The sequence below is a fragment of the Lynx canadensis genome, chromosome A2, assembly GCF_007474595.2.
Source record: "Lynx canadensis isolate LIC74 chromosome A2, mLynCan4.pri.v2, whole genome shotgun sequence".
Classification (NCBI taxonomy): Eukaryota; Metazoa; Chordata; class Mammalia; order Carnivora; family Felidae; genus Lynx; species Lynx canadensis.
Window position 1 is genome coordinate 131970312 of NC_044304.2, and position 14024 is coordinate 131984335.

At 39.3% G+C, this 14024-nt stretch overlaps 1 long non-coding RNA gene across 1 annotated transcript in view; it reads left to right on the top strand.

Moving 5' to 3' along the window:
* The window catches only part of LOC115500715, a 58689-nt gene extending 48743 nt beyond the window's left edge, over nucleotides 1-9946 (top strand). The window contains exons 3-4 of the long non-coding RNA XR_003964622.1: nucleotides 9552-9659; nucleotides 9873-9946. This is a non-coding gene — a long non-coding RNA (uncharacterized LOC115500715). The remainder of the gene's footprint in view (nucleotides 1-9551; nucleotides 9660-9872) is intronic.
* The last annotated feature ends 4078 nt before the right edge of the window (nucleotides 9947-14024 follow it).

The following is a 14024-nucleotide window of genomic DNA, read 5'->3' on the forward strand; positions in this document are numbered from 1 at the left end:
AGAAAATATGGGGGAAAATGTTCACTAGTCGGTGCCCTTGCCTCAGAGTTCAACTCTAGTTGTTCTCAGAGATTTTAGCATCACGCTCATTACTTATTTATATCTTCCCTCTTTTTTTCCACTTTGCAGATAATTGCTACTTAATTGATACTGCCTCTATGCAAACCTAGTCACAAGACACACTGCTAAATAGAGGAATCATTAATCTGCATGTATGTTGTAGATTTCCTTAAAAGGTTGGCTGGAATAAGCAAAGTCATTAGCAGTTTATTTGCAACAGTGCACTTATGAAAAGCTCTGTGGAGAACACATCAACAGTCAGTATGTAACTGAGCAATTAACACGGGACTCCTGTACTTTGGGGTGTTAGCATGGGAGTAAACAGAAGCAGATGTGAAGTGTTTGTACTGTTAGCATGCACGGTCTGTTCTGACATATGCAAATACCACTCATGCTTACAGAACCCGCAACCCCTATTGTACCGTGACCTTACTGATGAAGCCCTATGACAGAAGTACTTCATTTGCACTGGGTGCTATTAATTATTAACAGGCCAATACCACCTTTCCTTGTTATTAGAGATTTGCACAAAGCCAGGTAATAAAGCATCACAAACAAGTTGATAACACTCTGGTTCCCAGCTTGCCTTGACTACTGCTTTCTTGCCAGAAGAGAAAATAAAGAACAATTAAGGACAGAGAGAGCAGAAAGGGTCTCACAAGACTGACAGATGGGATCACCTGTGCAATCCAGACATGAGTTTAAATAGTTTTTTCCATGGGACTCAGGTGAACCCTGTGATGATCCAGTGGTTTCCATATGAAGGCAAGAGAATTCTGGTCTTGGGACAGGTTTGTACATAAGGACTTCATTTACCATTTTTCCCTTCCTTGACAGGGAGCTGGAAAATTGTTGCTGACTAGAACAATTAAAATTGGAGGGAAATGACATGACTTTCTGTCCTGTGTCTTTAAAGGACATGTCATAGGCCTCACCTTTCATATCACATGCATTCTAGAAAAGAAAGCAACTTTTATAGTATAAAATGTAATCCCTTCCCTCTCACTGTCAGTAAATGCTGAGATTTCTCATCGTTAAAGAAATAGTCTGTATTCCTAAAGTCATATATCCATCTCAAAAATGGTAATACTTCATTAAAAAGACAACTGCAAAAAGATTATTCTAAAGCTTTGTTATTCTGTAAACGGGCATCCTACTCATGAGTGATTTGACAAAAGACAAGTGGTTGATATTAACTAGTTAGAATTTTTTTTTAATTCTCTAAATTACAATACAGTATACTTTTAGAATGGTGAAGAGAAACTTGCCCTTAATTCATTTTATAAAGAATATTTTTTGTCACCATGCATTGCTGGATATATGCATATATTCCATACTTCTAATGTTTTCCTATGACTGAGCGAGATGTAGTTTAAGTGCATCCCATTGGAATGAATTAATTTGAACCATTAGTGCATTCTGCTATAGATATCCTGACATTTACTTTGATCTTATACCAAAACCCTGGTTTTCCATTATGTTTTTGTGTAAGCATCTTACATGGAACCTGACTAAAGCTATTAAGGTAAGGGCTGAAACAACATATCTTAGAGTTATTGAATTGAAATTTTATCTCCTCTATAAAACTTAATCAGCTAAATGAAATGTGAGGCAGATTGCTCACTGTTCAACTTCACCCTGTAATGCAGTGCTCATATTTGAGGGGAAATCACAATACTAAATCCTATGCACAGTGTAAATCTTCATTTCTCATAACCTTAACAATATTGTCTCCATCTTTATTTAATTTAAGTACAGCCCATATTTTTCTAGGTTTTTAAGTCGCTGTCCAGTATAGGGCAGGTGTTTTTGCTAGTCATGTTCTAAACATACTGAGCATAATATTTAATAAAATAAAATATATTTTGTTTATTTAAAAAGTACTTTAATTTTATGAATATAATCCATCAAATAAGAAACATTTTCCATGAAGAGGGTAAGAGGTAGAGTGAAAAGAAGTAGGAAACTAGAAAAGTGAATAAAGATTCATGTTGTGAAAAATAACTTTGCTTTGAATGCCTTGATCTTTAAACCGGCATATGGCCCAAGAGAACAGGAGTCCTGAAAGGAAATGTTTATGACCCAGGTGATATATTAACTATGGTGAGATGAGATAGATTGAAGCATTCTGAGTCCTGGACTTAGGTGCCCTGTTCCTGAACTATGGTGGAATGTATAGAATGAAAAGTGATAAGAGAAAATCTCCATGGGTCTTTCATGTTTCTCTCTGTCTTGGGAGCAAAGCTTTTTGTTCTAAGACTGAATTTTTAAGGATGTTTGTATAGAAACAGGCTTGTAAGATAGAAATGTCATTTCTCTCCAGAGGAAGAGGCAGATTTGCTTACTGTCCAGTATAATAAAGATAATGTCTCCCTCCAAGGCATATTCAGGTGTGCCTACTGCCCATTATAAAAGATTTGGGTTCCCAGGTTCAGAGTTCATCTCCTAGAGCACAACCTACTGCATATGCAGTTATCATCTAACCCTCTTTATTTGCTCTGGGAGAGCTTGGTCTCAGTTCCTCAACACAATATATGTTGACTTCCATGCTGGTTGCTGTGCTATGAGTAATGAAGTTCTTTGGGTTGGAAAAAGGAGTCTCACATCTATGACGAGCACCCATAAAATTGTGGCAGGCTAACACATTAGCTCCCAAGTAGAGTAAAGTCTCAGACCCATCACAGATCTCAACAGTTTGGTGGTGGGATACTGACAAAGATACATTTTTTGGAAGAGGAAAAGTTAGGGCCGTATGGGGAAATTAGTGGTATTTGAGAGAAACCCCTAGGAATTTTACCTATAGTAAACATAGCAACCAAATTGTATGGCCAGCCTGGCAGTAAATGGTCCTCTGTTTTCTTGCCTCTTAATGAGCAAGTATTAGGGAGTTGTTTGTAGGCCAAATGCCAGGAAGTAGTCTCACAGGCAGACACATGAATGGTGGCCTGATTGTTGCTGACTCTTCTCCTATGTTGAAGGGGGAGGATTCCTTGACAATACCGCAGTCAGTCTTAGGTCAACCCCATTGAAACAACTAGCAACTAATACTATGAGTCATCCTAAGTAAATAGAATTTCCAACCCATTTCAGATAATAACTAAAGAATGTCCACTCCGCTTGGCTGAAAGAAGGATAATCCATGAATAGTATGGGCAGGAACTAGGCAAATTATAGAACATTGGCTGGTTTACTAAAGAGATGAAGGGATGAGAAGCCAGGCACTTCCTGCTTGTTAAGAAAAAATGTCAACAACTGGGCAGTTTCATGGCTCAGTCTCTCCATAGTTTAGCATGACTAACTTAGTTCCATTCAGAGATGACAGTAAAAGGTCACAAGGTTTTTTTTTGTTTTGTTTTGTTTTGTTTTGTTTTTTGTTTTATTTTGCAGTGGGTCATGGCTGCACTAAGGGAAATTAGGCCCTCCCAGGGAGATTTCCTGGACACATAAATTCTCTTGAGAAGCCACAGGTGAGATATTGACTAGACTTTGGACTCTTACTTCCCTCATTGGGCTAACAATACCAAAGGAGTTTACTTGCTGGAGAATGAAAAATTGACCCAAAGAATTTTAGATAAATTTTTGTAGTCAGCCCTGACACCACAGAATACTCCCTAGCCTTTCTACTGAAACTGGGTATAAACCTAAGGTATACTATTTTGGCTATGGGATAACAAATGATACAGATTAAGATAGATTGCATTTAAAAGGATGACTATTGCTCAGGGGTGCCTGAGTGGCTCAGTCGGTAAAACGTCCGACTTCACCTCAGGTCATGATCTTGCAGTTTGTGGGTTCGAGCCCCACGTCGGGCTCTGTGCTGACAGCTCAGAGCCTGGGGCCTGCTTTGGATTCTGTGTCTCCCTCTCTCTGTGCCCCTCCCCTACTTGCACTGTGTCTCTCTTGCTCTCTCTCTCAAAATAAAATAAAATAAAAACATAAAAAAATTAAAAAAAAAAAAGATGACTATTGCTCAAATCTATCCCAAGTGAATCAAAGTGTACAAACCTGAAAGCAACAATCTCAAAGCAGTGTGCCTAGGGCTACCGAATCAGAGGGTCCCCAAAGCTAAAGTATGTGTGTAAGTGATGATAAACCTGGTTGATAAAGGCCTTTGGTGAACCACTAACATGGGAATTTTGTTTGGTTGAGCCATGAAAAACCACTGTGTCACTGGAGACCTACGGTAAGTGTGCCTTACTTAATAGCACAAGAGTACTCTCACCTTCTGCATTTCCTTTCCCTCCCTCCCTCACTAGCCTGATCTTAGCTGCTTTACAAAGAAAGATAATTAGGGAGAAAAGCTAAAGTTTCCTTGTTCCCAAGGGGGACTGAAGTCCATACCTATTCATCCTAGTAACATGCAAAACTTTGGAGAGGGTAAGGACCTAAATTTTTATAGCTCTGTTAGGTACAGGCAGAAAGTTACTGTCCTATATGATCCTAGGGTGAGGAAAGGGATGCCCAAATTCAACTGACAGGGTTTGGGAAAGGTTTGCAGTGGAGAAAGGAAGTTAAAATGAACTTGTGGATTGGACTCTTTGGGTTATTTCAGTGTACTATATTGTTGTGGCTTCCCTTGCTGAATGTATAATTGATATTAATGTTTCACATGCTTGTACTATGAATGTTCATAAAGTCCTGGGGGGATTTTTCTGATCAGTAAGAGCACATCTGGAAAAATGCTAGTGGGAAACATAAAATTCTTCCTATCATCTCTTTCTGACATCTCTGCAACCTAAAATAAAGCTACTGACTATGTGCCCTGAGTGGTGCCCTGAATTCACAGAGTTTCCCCTAAATATCTGGGCCTAGTTCATTGATGATTCAGATAAGCAGAAACCCAGCAGTGTCTACTGATCAGCTCTGGCTCCTCAACCTTAGTGCCGGCCATACAGAGCCAAAAATGACTGGTTGTTCCTCTCTGTGGGCAGAGCTTAAGACACTTTCATAGCTTTAGCCTTTACTACCCTGGATGAACCTACTTATAGATTGAATGAATCTTGGACTGTTGCCTAGATGTTTGTTCTGCTACTTGTAAAACTATAGTCTGGAAGATTGTAGGAATCTTTTTGACAGACTGGCTACAACTGGTCCTTGTCCCCCTCTTAGGGTTATCCATGGCACCTTACCACTATTGACACTTTTCATATTATGAGGTTGCCTTTCCAGTCCAATCAGTCAACTCTGGCCACTAATAAGTGTCAAGCTTTCAGCTTTTAAGTTCATGTGCAGTTTGACAGTCATGCAGCTCTTATCACAAAATCCAGTGAATAAGGGGTGATAGCAAGGTTTTGGTTATCTTCCATGTACTTGACCATTCACAATCCTCTGATATTATTGATTTTTAGAATGGCCTCATAAAACATTGACTTCAAAGCTCTCTGACTTTAACTCCCCACCTCATCCTGGTCCACACAGTTTAAGGACAATTTGGTCACTGAATATGGCTATCTACATAAATGTTCATTGTACTTTGGCCACTTCCTGGATAATTGTCATAATGATCAGGACAAAAGGGGGGTAATATAGATCTATTTTGCAAGTTCATATTTCTGAGATATTCCTAGGCATAATGACTTTTTTTGTCCCTAAAAGCCACCTCAGGGTGGCCTGATTGGTAACCCTCTTGGTGGCAGCCCAGCCAAAAGGGGACCTAATGAATTCTAACTTAATTTTGGTCAGCCACTTGGCTTATCTTATTGAATAGCCATGGGCTTAGAACATAAGGATAATAACTACTTGGTCAAGTGCAGTGCTTTAAGTTTCCTCCTGCAATGGCCAATTTGTCAAAGTGGGGAGCATAAGGGTTTTGATAAGTTTTATAAAAATTCCCATGTCTCTCTTTCACCTGATCCTTCTGTATGTGTAGGAGATGGCTAGAAAAAAGGTGAGGATATAGCTATACACAGATTTTGTGGTAGTTGAGGGAAAACAGCATCCCTGTTCTCTGGGGAAAGAACAGTTCAGACACCAAAAGGTATGAGGGAAAAAGAGCATTAATAAATTCTTTCTTTCATAATCACCCCTGCCACTTTATTCATGGGGTAAAATATCTTGTCTGGCTCTCCTAAGTTGTTGCAAACACTTTGAAAAACTGACTGCTAGATCTGCCATGCCCTGTCAGATGGGCCTGACCAAGATATGATTGCTCTTTCCTGGAACCCAGCTTAAAAAACTATGGAAAAGAACAGATTATGGTCCCACCTCAGCTACCAAGCACACAAAACATCCATCAACACCTCGGGGTACTTGCCTTTCTCCATTGCTGTAACTGTCAGTCATTCCATGGGACAGATAAGTGACACCTGGTTGGTGCTGTGGACAAATAGGGTGGGTCAGAAGAACTGCCTGAGAACTAGATTAAAAAATTCAAACAGAACCAGGAATTGTAAGGGTTACCAGCCAGTGGGAGGCCATATTTGATTACTGTCAAACTGGGCTCACAATTGATGTAAGTACTACTGATGGAGACTGACAATTAGAGATAACATGTTTTTTCCACGGGCACCACACACACCTCTATGACTATACTCTCTGTGTTGAAACCAGACATTACCTTGCCTCCCTCCCCAAAATATGGTGACTTGTGCCTAAGGGGTGGTCATAAGACCTTCAAATGTTTAAAGAAACACCACCAATAGATTATTTTGCCCTTAGATGACTTAAAGATCTCTCAAAATTAGCCATCCTTGATTACCTGGGGAAACTTCTGGAGGGATTAATGCTACATTATTGTGTGTGCCCTGGAGACACCTTTAATAGTCATCATCTAATTAAAAAAGCAGCATGAAATTTGTCACTGGTATCAGCTGAAATGATTAATCACACCACTGGTCAGGGCTGTTATAGAGGACAGATTTTGATCTAGATGTAGCCATATACCTGAATTAATGCTTTCAATCTAGTGAGAAAGTCAAAATAGAGCCTTGAGAAAGCCACCTGGCTTTCTAAGGTAGATCATGATGCTTTCATGGGATTTATTCAGCTGGTATGGTGTGGGATTTGGGGGGCTATGGTTAATGTCAATCCTGCAAGTTAGTCTCATCCTGCTGCTTAAAGTCCTATGGATATCGACCTGAATTAAATTCTATCTGAGACAAATTGAAAGAATTTGGCCCCAGCCTCTGTTGGTCAGATCAGAGTGGCTGATGCAGTCACATACTCATGGGAATATTTGCCAGAAGCTAAAATGGTTTAGAAACAAAGGATGAATTTTGTAGGGAGACAGTTATCCCTGGGTCTCTCACATTTTTGCTTGTCTTGAAAAATGAGTCATTGACTGCCTTTTGCTCCAAACTATCATTTCAAGAATGTTTGTCTAGTGAACAGCTTTGAAAGATAGAGATAATGTCTCCATCTGGAGCAAAGAGCAAGCTTGCTTACAGTCTTGGACAATAGTATCTTTCTCCAGAACAAAGGACAAGCATCCTTGCTCTCCAGTATAATGTCTCCCTCCAAAGCCAAAAGCAGGCACATTTCTCAGTCATGTTAAAAGATCCAGACTCAATAATCTCAGGGTTTCTTTGCTCCCATGCAACCCTTTGCATGTTCAGGTGTCATATGGTCCTCTTTGTAACTACCCTGTGGACTTGGAGATAATTACATGAAAATATGAAGAGCTTTATGCACAAGGATGGTCTTTGGAACATTGTTTGTAATAGTAAAGATTAGAAATTTATCATATATATATAATGCAAAATTGGTAGCTATTAATATGAGCTATTAAATTTGCAGGCATTTTATTTGATATGTAACTATGCACAGAATAGTTAAGTGGTGCTATAAATGGTAAGAGATGAGGCTGAATAGGTAGGCAGAGGCCAGATTCAGAAGGAATTTAAAAAGGATATAGCAGGAAACTTCATTGAAGGGACTTAGATGATCATATTTTTGTAAAAACTCTGAAAGTATATACAGATGACATTGAAATCAGATCATTTAGGATGTCCTTACAATAATCTAGGCAAGAGATGGTAAGACACTGTAATACCACCTGGCAGTAATAATAGCAATGATGGGATGACTTCATGAGACACATCAAAGGGGAAATTCACAGGATTTGATGAATCATTGGATGACACTATGTGAGGCAGAGAAGAAATGAGGCTGTGAATTAATGGAAGGTGTTAGGGGCGCCTGGGTGGCGCAGTTGGTTAAGCGTCCGACTTCAGCCAGGTCACGATCTCGCGGTCCGTGAGTTCGAGCCCCGCGTCAGGCTCTGGGCTGATGGCTCAGAGCCTGGAGCCTGTTTCTGATTCTGTGTCTCCCTCGCTCTCTGCCCCTCCCCCTGTTCATGCTCTGTCTCTCTCTGTCTCAAAAAATAAATAAACGTTAAAAAAAAAATGATATCCAGGGCAATTGTGATTATCGTGAGAGATGGAATCTGGGAGAATGAGCTGGTCTAGTTTCAGTTACTGGGGAAAAACAGCCTTCCATAGGAACGTGTTGAATAAGCAGGTGGATATGTCCTCTAGTATTAAAGGTGAAGAGGGAGGGCTGTGGTGGAGGTGGAGGTTTGGGAGCTGTTGATAGAAAATATTTCAAATTATGGTACAGAATGAGGTTCCCCAGCGAGATCATATGAAATATTACAAAAATCCCCAAAATGGAAATGTACAAAACAACATTTTTTTGTAGCCAATGAGAGAGATTTAGAGAACAAAAGGAGGGGTATTGAATCTAAAAAGTGAGTCTTAGAACGGATGATAGTCCTTAGAGAAATGAAGCCTCTCTTATTGGCACTCATTATCATCTTAAGTCATTGTTTCCATGGACATTTTGAAAAACTCAATGAGAGTACAAAGAGATTTATGGTGAAAAATTGTCAATGGGAAGTATAAATTATATATCTTTTTAATTCTCAAGATACAACACTTTTCTTTTGTAACAAAAATACCAAAACAAAACTCTACATTATCTTTTTGGCTAGAAGAAATGTGTAGGAGAGAGTTATTCTCGGGATAATTGACTGAGGGAAGATGTATTTATCTTCCTAGAAAACGATGGCATAGATTTTTAAGTGTCTTGAAATTTGTCTGGTGGGAGGGGAAATCCACTGACCATGCCCATCAAGCCACAGATGAATGCTTTTAATTCAGCCACTCTGGTTCTCTCGGCCAGGTGGGAAGAGTAGGCTAGGAACACAGATGTGTGTAACATATCCCTATTCAGCAGGGTGGGAGGGGGTGTCTCAAGATATATTTTATTTCCTCTTTAAAAATAAGGTTTTTTTCTTCTTTAAAAAATAATGATGGCCAGTAATAAAGAATATTCAAGAGAAGTGCCAACTATCATGATGGGTACCTTTGCCAATTCTTTGCCCTGCTAAAAACCTGAAAAAGAGTATTAAATTTGGTATAGGATTACAAAGACTGCTCCTTCAATTCAAGTGATCAGAAACATGGAAGGGAGTTCTTGAAAACACAACAAAGCATTAAAAAATTAATTACAAAATATCTGCCCTTTCATACTCTCTGCTTTTCCATCCTCAGCCCCCTTCCACGACCTCCACTAGCATCTTGCAGAATTGAAAGTCAGAACAAAGGGGTGAGAAGAGACCAACAGAACACAAGACCTGACACGTCTGTGAAGAATGACAGGTAAAGGGGTTGCCTGTGTTATTTGGAGGAAGGTTCATTATAGGATGGTAATTAACATTATCCCTCACACCGGTAAGTTAGAAGAAGAGGGGCATACAATTCCTCTGAATTATTTCATAGTCTACTAAGACTTATCCCTTCTGTGCCCTCCTGACAATTTGTGCGATGTTCCCAGATTCTCTCCTCATCAATTTTCTTCTTGTTTTTTTAAAGAGAGAAGCCCAAGTCATTTTCCAGAGCTAGTTCTTTGTGCTTACTATTGCAGATTGCCTTAAAAGGTATGTGCCGGGAGACTGTACATATTAAGGACAAGGGAGGCTCACCGTATAATCTATGCATCACATGAAGGATTTATAAAATAAGAGGCTATTTATAGATGATGATCTAAACTCTCATCACGTTCTTTTCCCTCCCAGAGAATCCCACTTGGATTTCTCTCCTTTTTTCCTTCCTTGCTAATTGAATCTTCCTTTTTTTAATGTTTCTTTCTATTGTCTTTTCTTTGCCTCCTTTGAAGAGAAAGTTAGGTTTTTGTTCTTGTTTTATCCCTTTTTATCTTATTTTCTATTGAATAGATGGTCTGTTGTTTTGTATCTCACCACTAAGTTGGGAAATTCTCCACACCATTTATTTAATGAACTAATTACAATTCTTCTGACTTTAATTTGGTCAATTACAATTTATGTTTGGTTACCTCAAGTTCCTAGACTGACACAAATTGTGTCACTTCTAGCAGCTACAAATGCCATTGAAAATAAAAATTTGGTGTCGTTCCAATCAGTCAGCTCTCCCTTCTCCTTTTTAATTATTTATTTTATTTTTAAGGCTCAAACTTCTGTCATTATGAAGAGGGTTGTTCATTATTCCAAAAACTGCTAAGAACAGGATTGCTACCCAAGCAGAAGAGAATCTGTTTTAAGTGGTGAGACATTTGGGTTGATTGTGGAAGAAAAAGGTGCCTCATATTCTTCCTTCCCTAGTAGAAATGCTTCTTTTTAGAATTCTCAGACCTGGTCCTTATTCACATTATTCTCAAAATAGAATGTAGTGACATTTATAAAAGGATGAATAAATCCTACTTTGTTGCTTTACACCTAAATACTTCAAAATTTAAACACTTCATGAAAAAAAGATTAAAAGTGTATCTATTAACACTAATGTACTTACTTTAGTGGATTCCAGGCTGTAGGATGTTAAAACAATAAGATTAAGTGTTGAAAGAGTCATTCTAAATATTTATTTAGCCCCATCTACCTATATCACTGTAATTGATGTTTCTCTGAGATACAAAGAAAGCACATTTCAATTTGATTCAACAAATATTTATTAAATTACTATTATTGCCAAGACACCGTGCTAAGTACTGCATGGAATACAAATATAGGAAATGTAGGCTGGTAAAGGCTGGAGTTCAGTTCTGTTTATCTCAGACAAGATTTATTGAGCACCTAGGTACCATGCAAAGTATTGAAAAATACAATACGTTTTCTGTAGGCAAAGAAATGTATAGCCTGGCAAGTTGGGGTTGATGAATCCTTAAAATTCAATGTAAAATTGTGTGGGTCAGGGGGGTGTGTGTGTGTGTGTGTGTGCACATTCGTATTTTTTCTGAGAAGAAGGATACTGTCTTCTGGATTCTCAAAAAGTTCAGTGACACCCCAAAATATTAAAAGTCATGTGTGCAGTACAGAGTAGATTCTCAGTGCTGTAAGAGAGATCCAAACAAAGGACTCTTTCGGACCCTGGTTCTTCAGTTGCCCACATGGTGCTTGGAACTGGGCTATGTGCTGAGATGACCACTAGCAGAGGATTTTACAGAGAAAAGGGAAAAGGTCCTCAGAACCAGAAGGGAATTTTAAACGTTACTGCTAAATAGAGGGATATTAAATGTTACAGGAGAGAAGGGAATCGTCAGTAAATCCTGGAACAGAGGCAGCAGGCTTTTGGATCCCTGAAGAAATACAGCTCTAAGGAGCCATGGAGGACATGTAGGGCTTAAGTAATTAGAAACAGAGGACAGTGCATGTCTGGTTTGGGGAGATGGCCTTAACAAAGCTGTAGTTCAAGGAGTAAGCAGGAAATGGACAGTGATTCTTTCCTTGATGTTTCTGGATGCACCCTGAACTGATGGAATCCTGGATCCAGACTCTTTGGAGTCCACTTGTCCTTCAACTTGGCTTTAACAGTTGCCACACCTGTTATACCACTGCTGGCTGAGCCAAAAAGTAGAGATTTTTGTGTGCATAAATACACAGAAAAATTCTGTTTGTATACAGAAACATGCAGACATGTTAGTGTCATATATATATACATATATATATATACGTGTATATGTATATATATGAGCGAATATATATATATGAGTGAATATGTATATATGAATGAATATATATATACATATATATTCATCTCTTACACAGCTCTTCTGATCACCATTCGTTAACATATTTTTGAAGAGCTTACCTTTTGCTAAGTCTTGTGTGAGAACTGAAAAAGAAAACTAGCTCCCATGATCAAGGAGCAAATGTTCATCATGTGAAGAGAGAAAGGGGAAGTATTGCAGCAAGAAAAGCACAAATAAAGGCAGAGAGGCAGGTCACCTTATGCCTCTTCCTGGAAATGGCAAGTATTTCATTTGAACTGTTGTTGAAAGCAGAACCCATCAAAGACTGAATTTGATGAAGTAAGACCTCATGGAATACAGTGTATATCATGTTCAGAAGCTCAGGTTTTGGATACCAGGGAACCTTTAAAAGAGTTTAAGCAGAGGAGCAATATAATTAGATTTAGATTTTAGACAATCTCTCTGGCAGCAGTGTGGACAGTAAGACTGAAGATCAGGACAAATTTGCACAGTATTACAACAGATTAAGCGATAGAAGATGTCACATAGATGAGAAAATGTTACAAAGTGAAATCAGTGAGAATTGGTCCTTTATAAGATGTGGGAAATGAAGGAAAGGGAGGAATCTAGGGTAACTACTAGGTTTACGGTGTGGGTGACTGAATAGAAGATAGTTGTACTCAACAAAGCAGAGAACACAAAGGCAGGGAAGGTATTAGCCAAATTATGATCAAATTACTTGAGACAGGTTGAGTGTGAGGAATCTGAGGAGGTAACGCAGTGGTCGCTTTTATAAAATGAAGCTTGAAAAAGACCTCCAGGTCAGGCCTTAGCAAACTGGGCCCAGCAAGCCCTATGTGGCCTATTACCTGTTTTTGTACATCCTATGAGCTAACACTAGTTTTGCCGTATTTAAATGGTTGAAGAAAATCAAAACAAGAAAAATATGTTGTATTAACTTGCAGGGCTGCAATTAAAAAGTACCACAGTCTAGGTAGTTTAAATAACAGAAATTTATTTTCTCACCACTCTGGAGACTAGAAGTCTGAGGTGTCTGCAAGGTGATGGAGGGTTGGTTTGTTCTGAGGCCTCGCAGATGGCTGTCTTCTCCCTGAATCTTCACATGGTCTTCCTTTTGTATCTCTCTATCCCAATTTCCTCTTTTTTTTTTTTTTAATTTTTTTTCAACATTTATTTATTTTTGGCACAGAGAGAGACAGAGCATGAACGGGGGAGGGGCAGAGAGAGAGGGAGACACAGAATCGGAAACAGGCTCCAGGCTCTGAGCCATCACCCCAGAGCCCGACGCGGGGCTCAAACTCACGGACCGCGAGATCGTGACCTGGCTGAAGTCGGACACTTAACCGACTGCGCCACCCAGGCGCCCCTCAATTTCCTCTTTTTATAAGGGTACCAGTCATAATGCATCAGGGCTCACCATAATGACCTCATTTTCATTGAATTGCCTCTTTAAAGACTCAATTTCCACATTCAGCCACATCCTGATGTACTAGGAGCTAGGACTTCAACATAAAAATTTGGGGGGAACACAATTCAGCCCCTAACATATGTCATCACGTGTGAAATTTGCATGAAATTCAAATTCCAGGGTTTTATTGGAACACAGCCATGCTCATTTGTTCATGTCTTATCTATGGCTGTGTCTGTGCTACAACAGCAGAGTTGGGTAGTTGTGACAGAGACTGTATGGACTGCCAGACTTAAATTGTCTACTATTTGGCCCTTTCAGAAAAAGTTTGCCATCCTCTACTCTACATAAAAGATGGGTTGGTAGCCACAGTTTAGGGCTTGTGATAGGAGTGATAAGATTACTAAGGGGGAGTGAGTTGTGTGAAAAGAAAGAGGGAAGAGCACCCCTTAGGACATAAACAGGTCAGAGAAGGAAGAGGAAGAGAAGCTTCCAAGGTAATTGGGGACAAGAATGAGCACAGCTGTCAGAGAGAAAGAGGAGCTGAACCGTGCATGTTGTGTTTCACAAAAGAGGAAGCAGCGAAGAAGAC